Here is a 12,393-nt window from a genome sequence, read left to right as displayed (position 1 = left end):
GTTGGCTGTTGTCATTTTTTTATTTGACAATCTAAGGGAAAAGAGATCAGTACCCATGACTAAATAGTCAGATATTGCATATTTTTAAAAATTCTTGCAGCACACCAGTTAGAAATCGCTGATGTTCAGAACAGAGAATATAGTCAACAATATCATAATAACTTTGTACAGTGACAGAAGGTTACTAGAATTGTCACGGTGATCACTTTGTAAGGTATATACATGTCGAATCACTATGCTGTACACCTGAAATGAATATAATATTGTATGTCAACTGTAACTTTATAAAAAGTCTTTCCATTGAAGGGGAACACTTGGTTCTCCAAGGATGGAGTGTAGGAAACCCCCTTCTCCCTCCCCACTGCACACTCACTCACGTGGCATGCGCCTTACCCCTGCTCTCCCAAGAGGCTCCTTGGCTCAGGTACTTTCTGGAAGCCAGAGGAAACTCAATTGGAAGAATCGGCCCTTCCAGCAGGCAGACTGCCCCACCCCCCATATGCCCATCACCTCTCCCCTCCTCTCCACTCAGCCTGCTCTAACCTCATCTTCCTTGCTGGACCAACCTCAATGGCTCTCATTTGTTCCACCCCACCCCCCACATCTCCCAACCCTGCCAAACACCCTCATTTTCACCCCACACCCCACCTCCGAGCCCCCCACCTCCAGGGCCTTGCAATGCTTCACCTCACTTTCTAAGATTTAGTAAAAGAAAAAGAAAGAGAGAAAGGGAAGCGTGGTGAGCTGCTCAGGCTGGGGAGCAGAGGGGAAGGGGCCCAGGCCAGGCCCAGAGTTTCTGATGCGCTGTGGTGGCCTTGTTGTTCAGGCCCAGAGGCCCCAGCAGGCAGTGTGGGGAACATAACTGATGAGATGGTTCACAGAATTTCTGAAGGTTTTGTAATAAAAGGTGACAGCACAAACCCTGAGATAACAAGGTGCCAGGGCTCCCTGCCAAGAAGCTGGGCAGCAGTGACAAGGGAGGGCAGGGACAGCAACAGAGGCCGGCCCTCTTCTGGCAAGGGACACAAATGCAGCAGCTGTTGAGTAGCGACAATGAATCCACTTGGAAGAGCTCACTTGTTTGAGGCTGGGATGGGGTTGTGAAGAGAATAAAGATGAGCTGGGCCTGCTTCAGAAGTCCACACATGTCTTGGGTCACAGGCTTCCTGCCAGGAGGGTCAGCTCTTGGATGGCAACCATCTCCTCACCTCCTTGCCATCTCAGTATGGGCATGACCTGGCCAAAGCAGTAGCAACCCAGGTGGACATCCCAGGGTGGGTGCCTGGGAGGGAGAGCCCTACAGGTGTCTAGACTGGGTGGTTCAAAAATCCTCAAACACAGGAATCCACTGACACAGGGACCCATTCATACCCAAGGATATTGGACCACATCTTCCTCCTCAGCACGGCATTCTAGGCTGCCTCACTCTGGACCAGCCCACTTTAGTATTATCTCCTTCTACTTGCCCCATTGAAGTGGTCGTCCCAACAGACTGTTTGCCAGGCAGACCACATACCCAGCTCTTTGACGCCTCAGTGACTTTGCACCTGCCAGTGCCTCTGCCCATATGATCTTCCCTTTCCTTCCTGCTTAGCTAATTGGGAACCTACTCAAATATTTTTCTTCTGTGAAGAACTCTCTTGCCCCCCAGTAGAGAACTCAAACCCAGACCCTCCAAGCCATCTCCTTTGCACTAGGCTCTTCATTATGATTTGCTTTCCTGTCTGCCTCCCTTCCAGGCTGTGAGGAGAGGAACCATGTCTTAATTTACCTTTTGCTCCCAAAGTCTAGGTCAGAATGGCATATAGCAGACATTTGATGGTGATGGATGCATGGATGCATGGGTGGATGGGAAGGATGAAGGAAGGATCCAGGCAGGTACTTCCTTACTTGGATCTGGCTGACCTGGTGGGGTGGGTACTTCACCATTTCCAATTCAACACAGTCCTAGGACCTACACTTTCGCCCAGGCTAGAACCTGAGGTCTCACCTTTTATGTCACCTCTCATGTCAGAGGCCATGGCTGCAGACCTCTCCTCCTCTGTCCTCCTACTCTCATACCTTGGATCCTAAAAAGGGCTCAATCCCTGTGAAGTGATTTGGACCCCAAAGCCTAGAGGGGGGTTATGGGAGCCCAGCTTTTCCTTAGAAATCCACCAGAGGATGACGTTGCTTCCTCTTGGCACACCCCAGCCTCCCTATGCAAAGAAATGAAGACGGGAAAATTGACCCAGCACAGGTCAGCGCCAGCAACCACTCCCCACCCCCACTTAAAGGCCTCGCACCCAGGACAGGAATCCTCAGGACCCTCCCATAACCAGGGCTGACAGCAGTGCCCAGCCCCAGGAAGAGACCTCACTCCAGAGGGACAGGCCCCAGCCACTCTGCGGAGGCCCAGCCATACCCAGAGCAGATGGGCAGGGGCAAGGAGGTGGGCAGAGGCCGATAGGAACTGGCTTCAACCAGCTTAGCCAGTGGTGCTCTGTGAGGAGAGAGGAGGAGGTAGGTGGCTCACACCTGGTGGTCTGGAAGCCTGGACCTTTCCTAGAGCTAGACCTGTTGCTGAGCACACAGGAGAGGCTGCCCCTGCCCATGGCTCTTCATGGACAGGGCCCAACACAGGTCCACGAGGGACTAAGGCTATGGCTTCCTATCTCCCCAGGCCTGGCTTGGCGCTGTTTGGCCAGGACCTCCAGAGAATGGGGGAGCTCTAGCGACTTGCCCTGGACACATAGGGGCTTCCAGAGGACTCTGTCCATATCTGTGGCCTTCCCTTGGAGTCCCTCAAAAACTACTTATGCTCCTGGCCTGTGAGCAGTCTGAATGCCATGTGTGTCCTCCCTTCTGGAAGCTTCCATCTCCATCCTCCATGGAGCATCAAGGAGGAGTTGCCAGTGGCAGCCAGGGATCCTGGTGTCCTTGCCCGGTTTTCCCAGGAGGCTCGTGTTGTAAAGACACAGCCAGACCCACACAGTGCAGCTCAGCCCTGCTTATTTTTCTAGACAGACTCAGGCCCGTCCCATTCCTTTCACCCCATGAGGTTGACATGCTCCTCCGAGAAGCAAATGAAAGGGAGCACCCACAATAAAAACACCTACAGGGACAGTTACCTTTGGGAAGACAGGGTCAACAGTTGGCTCAGGCAGAGCCACTTGAATCCTGACTCTGGCTCACTGGCTGTGTGACGCAGGCAACGTCACTTCTCTGCACCTCCATTTTCTCCTCTGTGCAAAGGTTAGACAGACGCCTGCTGCACGGGCATTTGTAAGCCTTCAGCGAGAAGATCCGGATTCTGATCTTAGTGGGTTTGGTGCACAGTAGGTGTTTCACAGACACCAACCCCTTCCTGCCCAGCTGCCTGAGCAGATCGAGGCTGTCCCCATGGAGACCTCCAGCCCCGTCGCTTACCGACTGGCATGCTTGCCTGGGGAACCAAGCTACCCTGCCTAACCTTCCCTTTCCTTCTGGTCATATGGACCCAATAACACTTGCCACATCAAAGGGTCATTAGGAGGACAGAGGGATGACACATAATAAGTGCTCAGCCAGTATTGGTGGGTCTGCCATTTGTATCCCACACCCACACATAAGCACCCAGCCCTCTCTTCTATGCCAGAGTCTCATAGACCACAGCCCTGGGATCAGAAGAGCTAGCAGAGATGTCGCCAGCTCCCTCAGAAGCTGTTTCATCAACCGCCCCTCCTGACTGAATCAGCATCACCTGCCGACACTGGGCACCACTGGGTCACCCGCAGGAACCCTGCTCCTGGGGTCAGGCCAGAAAAGGGACCAGTGAGTTCCCAGAACAGGGGCACACTTCCCTGTACCGTGACCACCTGCATCCAGGTTCGCTGGGAGGGGAGGGGAAGCCAAGCGTGCTCTGTGCAGCCTGCCTGTGGCCCAGGCACCTAGGGGAGCGCAGAGGCTTGGAGTGGCCGCTTGGGTAGTGGGAAACCAGGTTCAGAGGGGAAGTGAGTGCATCAGGTCACGTGGGAGTCAGTGTCAGCCCACACCACCTGACTCTTGTCACTGCTTTTGCCACCTCACCTCAAGCCAGGATGCCAAGAGATCTTCCTTTGTATGCATGCATATACGGTTTTAATCACTTTTGAAAATGTATTTTTATTTCTGATTTCTTATCATTTTGTTTCTTAACTTTGTTGTGATCAACCTTTTTGAGGTGAAATTCATATAACATACAATTAGCCGTTTTAAAGTGTACAATTCAGTGCATTCACGATGCTGTGCATCCACCAGTTCTCTCTGCTTTCAAAACTCTGTTGCTTCATAAAAACACCTGCATCAGTTAAATAACCACTCCCCAGCACCACCTCCTCCTCCAGGCGCCTGGGAACCTTCAACCTGCTTTCTGTCTCTATAGACCTGCGTGTTCAGAACATATCACATAAAGGGAAGCATACAACAGGTGGCCTCTTGTGTCTGGCTTCTCGCCCTTAGAATAATGCATCTCAGGTTCGTCAACTGATCATATGCTTCAGGATTTCATTCCTTACTATGGTCAAATCAGATTCCATTGTACAGGTACACTATTCAGCCATCAATGGGCATTTGAACTGTTCCACCATTTTTAAACACACTGAAAAATGAAAACACTAACATAATGAGCATCCATTTTCCCTTTACCCAGGTTCAGCAACAAGGTCAGGACCAGGTGAGGCCACCCAGGTGCTTCAGGCAGCATTGACAGAGGCGCTCACTCCCGGCATCTGCAGGTGTGGGGTGGACCCTAAGGGTGATGTATCTTCAGTTTTGCTCCCCAGGCATCTCACTGACCTCCCCTGGCCCTAGCCCTATTGGACAACTTTAATCTGCTGCATACTTGCTTCATCCTGCTCTGTAAGCATTGGCTTTTGCAGAACAGTTTGCAGATCAGTTGGGGATCACACGACACTCCGCTCCTCAGTTGCTCAGCTCACATCTTCTCAGAATGGTATCTACATGGTCACACATCCATTCCTGTCCTGTAATTCCGTGGAGCCCCTACCTCCTGTCCATAGTCACATGTCCCAACTGCCCCAAATATGTTTTTCACAGACTTTTTTCTTTGGTTGATTGTTTGGTTTGATTTTAGCAGGATCTTATGAAGTTTCCCACATCAGATGTGTGCAGTAGGTCTCTTGTGCTAAAATGCTCTTAGCTTTGGCCTTTTGAAGAATCGACACCTCAGAGTGGCCCACACTGTGGATTTGCCTGATTTTCTCTTGCTGTGATTTAAGCTGTCCCTCTGACCCCTGTAAATCCCGTGAGCTGGGAGTTAGGGCTAAAGGCTAAACACTTGGCAGGAGCACTCCAGAGGCAATGTGTTCTTCATGGCACCTTACACCAGGGGCCTATCGTGGCAGGTAATGATGCTAGGTATGATCAATTAGATAAACTCTTGACCAAGATATCTCTCTTTATATGGTGTATTTCCCCCTTTTAAATTTGCTAATCATCTGGGAGAACTGCACAAATATCTTGTTCTCCAACAACCTTCACCCAATAGTTTTTTAGCACCCATTGATGATTCCTGCCTGAATCAAGAATTACATGGGAGGTTGTGAAATGGTGACTTTCTAACTCTGTCATTCTCTCTATATTTCTCAGCTTGCTTTCTTTGTAAAGAAGAGCTTCTCTCTCTCTCTCTCTCTCTCTCTCTCTCATAGAGAACTCATGGATTTTTCTATTTGTTTAATGTGAAATTTTAAACAAATTCTTTATTTGTTTAACTGATTATAGTTATTATTCTTTTTGATGCTCAGTAGTCCAAAATTTAGGCAGAGGGGTCCCTTCAAGTCTGCTTCTGCATCTTTTGGACATGACCCCACTGGGCTTTAAGAAGTCTCTGCTTCTTGGAACAATAATATGCCCTGACTTACTTGGTGCCTTCCTTTCCTCAGACCTGGAATTCGTCATTTCTCCAGACAGATCTCGTTTCTTTTGGTGGGTACTGGTCTTAGAAATCAAGACCTGGACACTGGGGGGGTCTAATTGCTCCTGGAGTTCTTGCTTCCAGGATCTTTCCATGAACAGAAATGGAGGAAATAAAATGAGTATTATCCATTCAAATGTAACATTCCAGGTCCTCTTTCTTAACTCCATTTTTGTTAATTTAATATTTAAATATTTTCTCTTACACAGAAAATCTTGGTTTCGAATAGGATTAATATATTTATTTGTTTTATTTTATAATATACATAAAATACTTTCAAAATTATAATATTATTACTATTAATAATAAACCTACTAAATAAAGCTTATGACTTCTTTGTAGTTTTATTTGCCCTTGGAGTATACCCCATTACAGGTGTATAGTCAGGATATTTTTCTTAAGTTATTTGAAATAATTCTTTTTGCTGTATAGTTAGGTTCTCAAATTAATTTACAGTTAGGTTCATTTGTTTATGTTTGTGCACAATTTGGGAGTTTATTTTTTCCAATTTTTTATTCATTTTGATTGAATTTATTGAACAAATAAAGTATGTACACAATCACAAACAAAAGTACTAGTATATCTAAATTCATATTTGGAAAAGTTTTACTCCCATGCCAATGGTCTCCATTCTGTTCCATTAGTTTCTGATTTGTTCTTCCCATGTTTCTTTATATATGAGTGTGTACATGCATATGAGTGTATGTGTATATGTATATGTGCATACATGTTGCTATTTCCTCTTCTTTCCTACAGAATTTATGCTAAGGATGAAGATAGGAGCCTAGAGTCCTGGGCTAAACAATTTTAAAAGAGTCAAAGTTGCTTTTGAATCTTAGATCTCTCCCTGCTAGTTGTGTGGCTTGAACTAGTCACAGAACCTCTCTGAGTCTTAACCTCCTTATCTGTGAAATGGGACAATAATTCCTACCTTCTATGGTTTGGGCTAAGATTAAGTTTTAGCACATATCACATAAAAATTAAATTCTAGATAGAATGAGGAGCAAAATTGAAAAACAAACTAAAAGGCATTTAAAAATATGTTTTAAAGAATTTTAAATCTCCCTTTGAAGACACAAGTCCCAGGATACATAAAGTAAAAGACTGAGGTGACTTTATAAAAATGCCAAACAACTCTATGACAAAGGACGACACCCTAACCAATGCTGAAACACAAGTACTATAATAGACAAGGTGAAAGTGTTTGCAATAATTTTAAACACACAAGGTATAATTCCTTTCTAATAAAGCTTAAGTATACACTCACCCTATGACCCAGTTATTTCACACCTAGATGTTTCCCCAAGAGAAATGAGAACATATGTCCACACAAAGGCTTATGTAAAAATGTTCACAGCAGTGCCCTGGCGATGTGGCTCATTTGGTTGGAGCATCATCCTGTACACCAAAATGTGGTGAGTTTGATTCCCAGTCAGGTTTCAGGTTCAATCCCTAGTTGGGGTGTGTGTGGGAGGCAACCAATTGATGTTTCATATAAATGTTACTCTCTCTCTCTCTCTCTTTCCTTCTTTCTCTCTCTCTGAAATCAGTTTTTAAAAAAGCAGCTCTATTCATAATAGCCTGAACTGGAAACAACTCATATGTCCATCAATAGGACAATGGATGATCAATGTGACAATGGAATAGTACTCAGCAATTAAAAGGAAACCAACTACAGCCCAGACGGCATAGCTCAGTGGTTGAGCGTTGACTTATGAACCAGTAGGTCATGGTTCAATTCCCGATCAGGGCATATGCCCGTGTTGTGAGCTCCATCCTCAGTGGTGGGTGTAAAGGAAGCAGCTGATCAATGATTCTTTCTCATCAGTGATGTTTCTCTCTCTCTCCCTCTCCATTCCTCTTTGAAATCAATAAAAATATAGTTAAAAATAAAAAATAAAGACATATATATTCAACAAACAAAGAAAGATGTTCAACTTTACAAATAAGTTAAGAAATTCATGTTAAAATAATATTTTATTTTGTCCATGTACAAAAGTTAAAAAGATTAATAATATCAAATGTTGGCAAAAAAGAAATCAAGAAAACAATCACCTGTATTACAAGTTGGTGAAGGTTATTAAAAAAAAGTGCCCATCAAAATTTAAAAGGTACATGGCCTTTGGCCTAGCACTGTGACTTCTTGAAACCTGTATGAAAGAGGGATTATTTTAAACCATGGTATTTCTGTACCATGCAATGAAGTAGTTCTATACATACCAATATGAAAGGGCATATAACTAAGGGGAAAAAACTAAAATGCAGAATACTATATAGTATAGCTCTATCCCATTTATATAAAAATATCTAAGTGTGTATAACTACATGCACATGTATATAAATGGTCAGAGAAGGAACAGAAAAAAATTATTTTAAGTGCTGACAGGGTTATTTCAGGAAGGGGAGCAGAGGTATTTGGTAAAGGAGAAGGTTTCTATATTGCACTGAATGTGTTTAGTATTATTTTTGTAATAAAAGTATATTCCTGTATTCTTGGTGTAATTTTATAAACAAAAGGGTTTTGACAAACTCTTTGATGCTAAGGATTTATTAAGGAATCATTGACTACACATACTCGGTACTTCATACATGTCCAGCATTATGCAAAGAGGGAAAAAAAAACACCCAAAATGTGTCCCACTTAAACCCCTGTACATTGCCCTCAGGGTGATCACAAGATGCTAATCATGTGACATACAGTCCATATTGTCATTCAACACAAACTAAAACACATTTGGCAGTTCGAGTGCATGAGTGTTCAAACATTTCTTACATGTGGTGGGCATGAGGGTGGGATGGGGAAAATCCTTTCCCTGAAACTTAATAATATAGGTTGATATCCCTTTTACTCCAAGCCCAGATGTGTTTGAAAATCAGAAATTTTATGATTTTAGTAGGTGCTAGTGTACAAAATCTGTATGTTGTATAGGACTCTTAGCAAAGTCTGGGGCAGCGCCTTGTAGTCAGAACGCAATGATTCATGCAATAACTATACAGATGCATGAACAGTCATACTGAATATAAAGACTAGCCACAGATCAGTTCAAGTCAGATTATGCTGCCAATTATGCTTGTGTTAAATGAACAAAACCAACTTTTGGTGTTCAGAGTCTTTCTGGATTTGGGAATTGTGGCTAAGGGACTGTATTGCAAGATGATCCCTAGTGAGGCTTTACTCTGTAAAAACCATTTCTGTGACACAATGTCAGTGGGCTATGCCTGCTCTTTAATATCGTTCTGTCATCTCATAGATGAGCTCACAGGGAGCGTTGGTGCCCCAGAGGCTGGCCTTAGTCATGCCAATAATTTCCATCTGTGGCCCAATTGTATTGAAGTTACTGTTCTCAAGCCAGATTTTGCATTTTTCCATTTTCTACTCACTTCTAGGAGATAATATAGGGGCAATCATTGTAGCATAGTTATATTCTTGCACACACGAATCAGGGTGAACTCTTTTGTGTCCAGGTTCAGATCTCCATTAGCTGACTGGGAAAATCAGTCAACATAACATCAGCACATGAATGCCAGCTCCAGGTCATCCAGGTCTAAGGCACACATTTTCTATTGCCACTTCTCATGGAAGTCTGGGGTTTGAATCTACACTACCCACTCTGATGAGAAAACCTCCAAGCTGGAAAAGAGTGAAGTGGGCCCAGGTTTGTGGTGCCCCCTGCTGGCTGAAAGAAGCAAACAGAAGTTCCCTCTGGAGAAAAGTGTTCTCAATCTGATTTATCAAAGAGAAACTACAAAAATCACACTCAAAGCAACGAGTCACCATGAGCAAGAGTCAGCAGAGACAACAAGCAACAGATTTCAACCAGGGTTTCTTAACCTCAAAGCTATTGGCATTTTAGACTAGATAATTTTTAATCCGTGGGAACTGTCTGTTTAGCAGCATGCCTAGTCTCTCTCCACTAGATGTCAGTAGTGCATGTGCGCATGCAGGTACACACACACACACACACACACACACACAACAGTTTTGAAAACCAAAAATGTCTCCAAACATTTCCAAATGTCCCCAGAGGGAATAATTGTCCTCATTTGAAGACACTGAATTAGATCTTCAAAGAGTTCAAATATTAGAATAATGGGAGTAGTCATCACATAACTATATATGAAATGTTTAAAGACATAAAAGATGAGATGGAAAAAATCATAAAGGACTAAGAAACAAACAACCAACAGTTAAAAGGCAGATGCTTATAAAGGCTCAAAATATAATATCTAGAAATGAAAATTATAATTTCAAAATTAAAATTTCAGTGGATGTGTTAGACACAGATAAAGAGAAAATTCATGAATTAGAAGAGAGATTTAAAGAAAGTACTTCAACTGCACCAGTAGAGCCAGAACAAAAGAAGGAAAATGTGATAGAGAGTTTAAAAGACAAGGAAAACATGATAGAGAGATTAAGCTACAACTAATTGAAGCTCCAGAAAGAAAGAGTAAAGAGAATGAGAGAGCTGCAACATTTCCAGAGATAATGCCTGAGACTTTCCGTAGCCACATATGCAGGAAGTCCCAAAGATACCGAGCAGGATGAAATGGCTTGTTGTGAGTTGGATGTAGAAAAGCTGAGGACTGAGCCTCAAGGACTCATCATTAAAACTGAGACACCAATCTTACCTAGGGGTCCACAGAAGGGCCATGATGGAATCAATGGCATGAATGTGGGAGCCCTCTAAAGGGAGTAATCCCTGTGTACAGGTGACCTGAGTTTGGCCCTTAAGGATGTTGGAGGATGTTCACTGAATATTAAATCAAGAGATCTTGAGCTAAACCCTTTATTTTACAGGACAACATGGGAGATTAACTGGAGGTGGGATGTACAAGGGCAGAGAGGAAATAGGATGGTTTTTTAAGCAGAGTAAAGAACATGAGAAAAGGCATTAAGGCGAGATTAATCACTTAATGATCAAAGTCAAAAGGGAATCCTGTTTGATCAAACTGGGGAACATTTAAGAGAGCAGTTACAGACCTGTTTGGATGTACAAGGTGAAATCAGCCTAAGGAAATCCCTTGAGAGATAAGCAGGTGTGTTTGGACTTGACACTTTAGGTCAGGGGTTGACAAACAATAGCTGTGGGCCAAATCTGACCCACTGCCTTTTTTTGTAAATAAAGTTTTATTGGAACATAGCAACACATTCATTTGCACTGCAACAGCAGAAATGGGTAGTTGCAAAAGACACCATATACAGCTCTCAAAGCCTAAAATGTTCCCTTTACAGAAAAAAAATTGCTGATCCCTAATCTAGGCAGCCAACCTTAAGAAGCCTTTTAGTTAATGGCCAATATAAAGAAGACAAACCTGGAAGTGGCTGAAAGATGGTGAGTTGTAAGAGGAGGGATAAGTGTGCCTAACTTTAATTGAGTTCCTACTGTATACCTTTCCTCCACCCACCTCACCATTATTACTTCTTACAACCATTCTGTATACCTTTCCTCCACCCACCTCACCATTATTACTTCTTACAACCATTCTGTATACCTTTCCTCCACCCACCTCACCATTATTACTTCTTACAACCATTCTGCCATTAATTTTTTTTTTCAGAGATGAGGAACAGAGGGTCCAAAACGGTTAAGTGATTTACTTAAGGTCAGCCAGTGTTTTAGGTAGAGCTGAGATTTAATTTCAAGTTGGTCAGACTCCAAAGTCAATGTTTTTTCCACCACACCCCTTTTTAAAGCCTGTGTATCCCAGACAGGAGGGGATGGCCCCAGGCCAATGAATTGGCTACCGTGTGCCACAGCCAGCAATAATCCAAATTGGTGAGGTGGTAAACATTTCCCTCCTCTCTTGAGGCCCACTCTAACCTGGAGCGGGGACCTCTGGCCCACGGCTCTTCTAAAAATTGCTCCCAACTTGGCCAAACATGGACTGACGCTGCCTCCCTCCACCACTGCCTCTGGAGCCACTGGCTCTGCCATGAATGCCTATGATAGATCTTCCCTCAAGCCTCATCTCACAGCCTGATGCTCAAGGCAGTTGGGCGATACCATCTCCACATCTATGAAAACACACGAGGGTTGGCAGCCCTGAGCAGTGCCACCCACAGGAGATGACCCAGTTGATTTGCAGTTGAAATTGCAACACAGCCTCTGCTCCTGCCCCAGCCAGATCCCAGGCCCTGGAGCAGAGCCGACCAGGGCTGTTTCCAACCCCAGCCTGGCTCCTGTTCCTCTGAGACTAATTTGAATCCTTCTCTGACAGCTACCATGACGACTTTGTTCAGACAGGGCCTAACAGACCTGCTTCTCGGTTTTGCGGTCAAACTGGTTTTTGAAACTTCCCCAGAGTGTCAGTAAGGTTGAGCCTGTCTGTGGGGAACTGGAACTGGCTGGCCCTTGGGGTTGAGCTGGTTGAGAATTTGAGAAGCCAAGAGAAAGAGGTTAGGAGAGTGTAAAGTTTACCCAAGGCCTTGGCTATGTGGGATGCAATGGGAAGTCCCCTCA

Source organism: Plecotus auritus (assembly GCF_963455305.1).
Source record: "Plecotus auritus genome assembly, chromosome: 1".
NCBI classification, from domain to species: Eukaryota; Metazoa; Chordata; class Mammalia; order Chiroptera; family Vespertilionidae; genus Plecotus; species Plecotus auritus.
Note: the sequence above shows the minus strand (reverse complement) of the source record.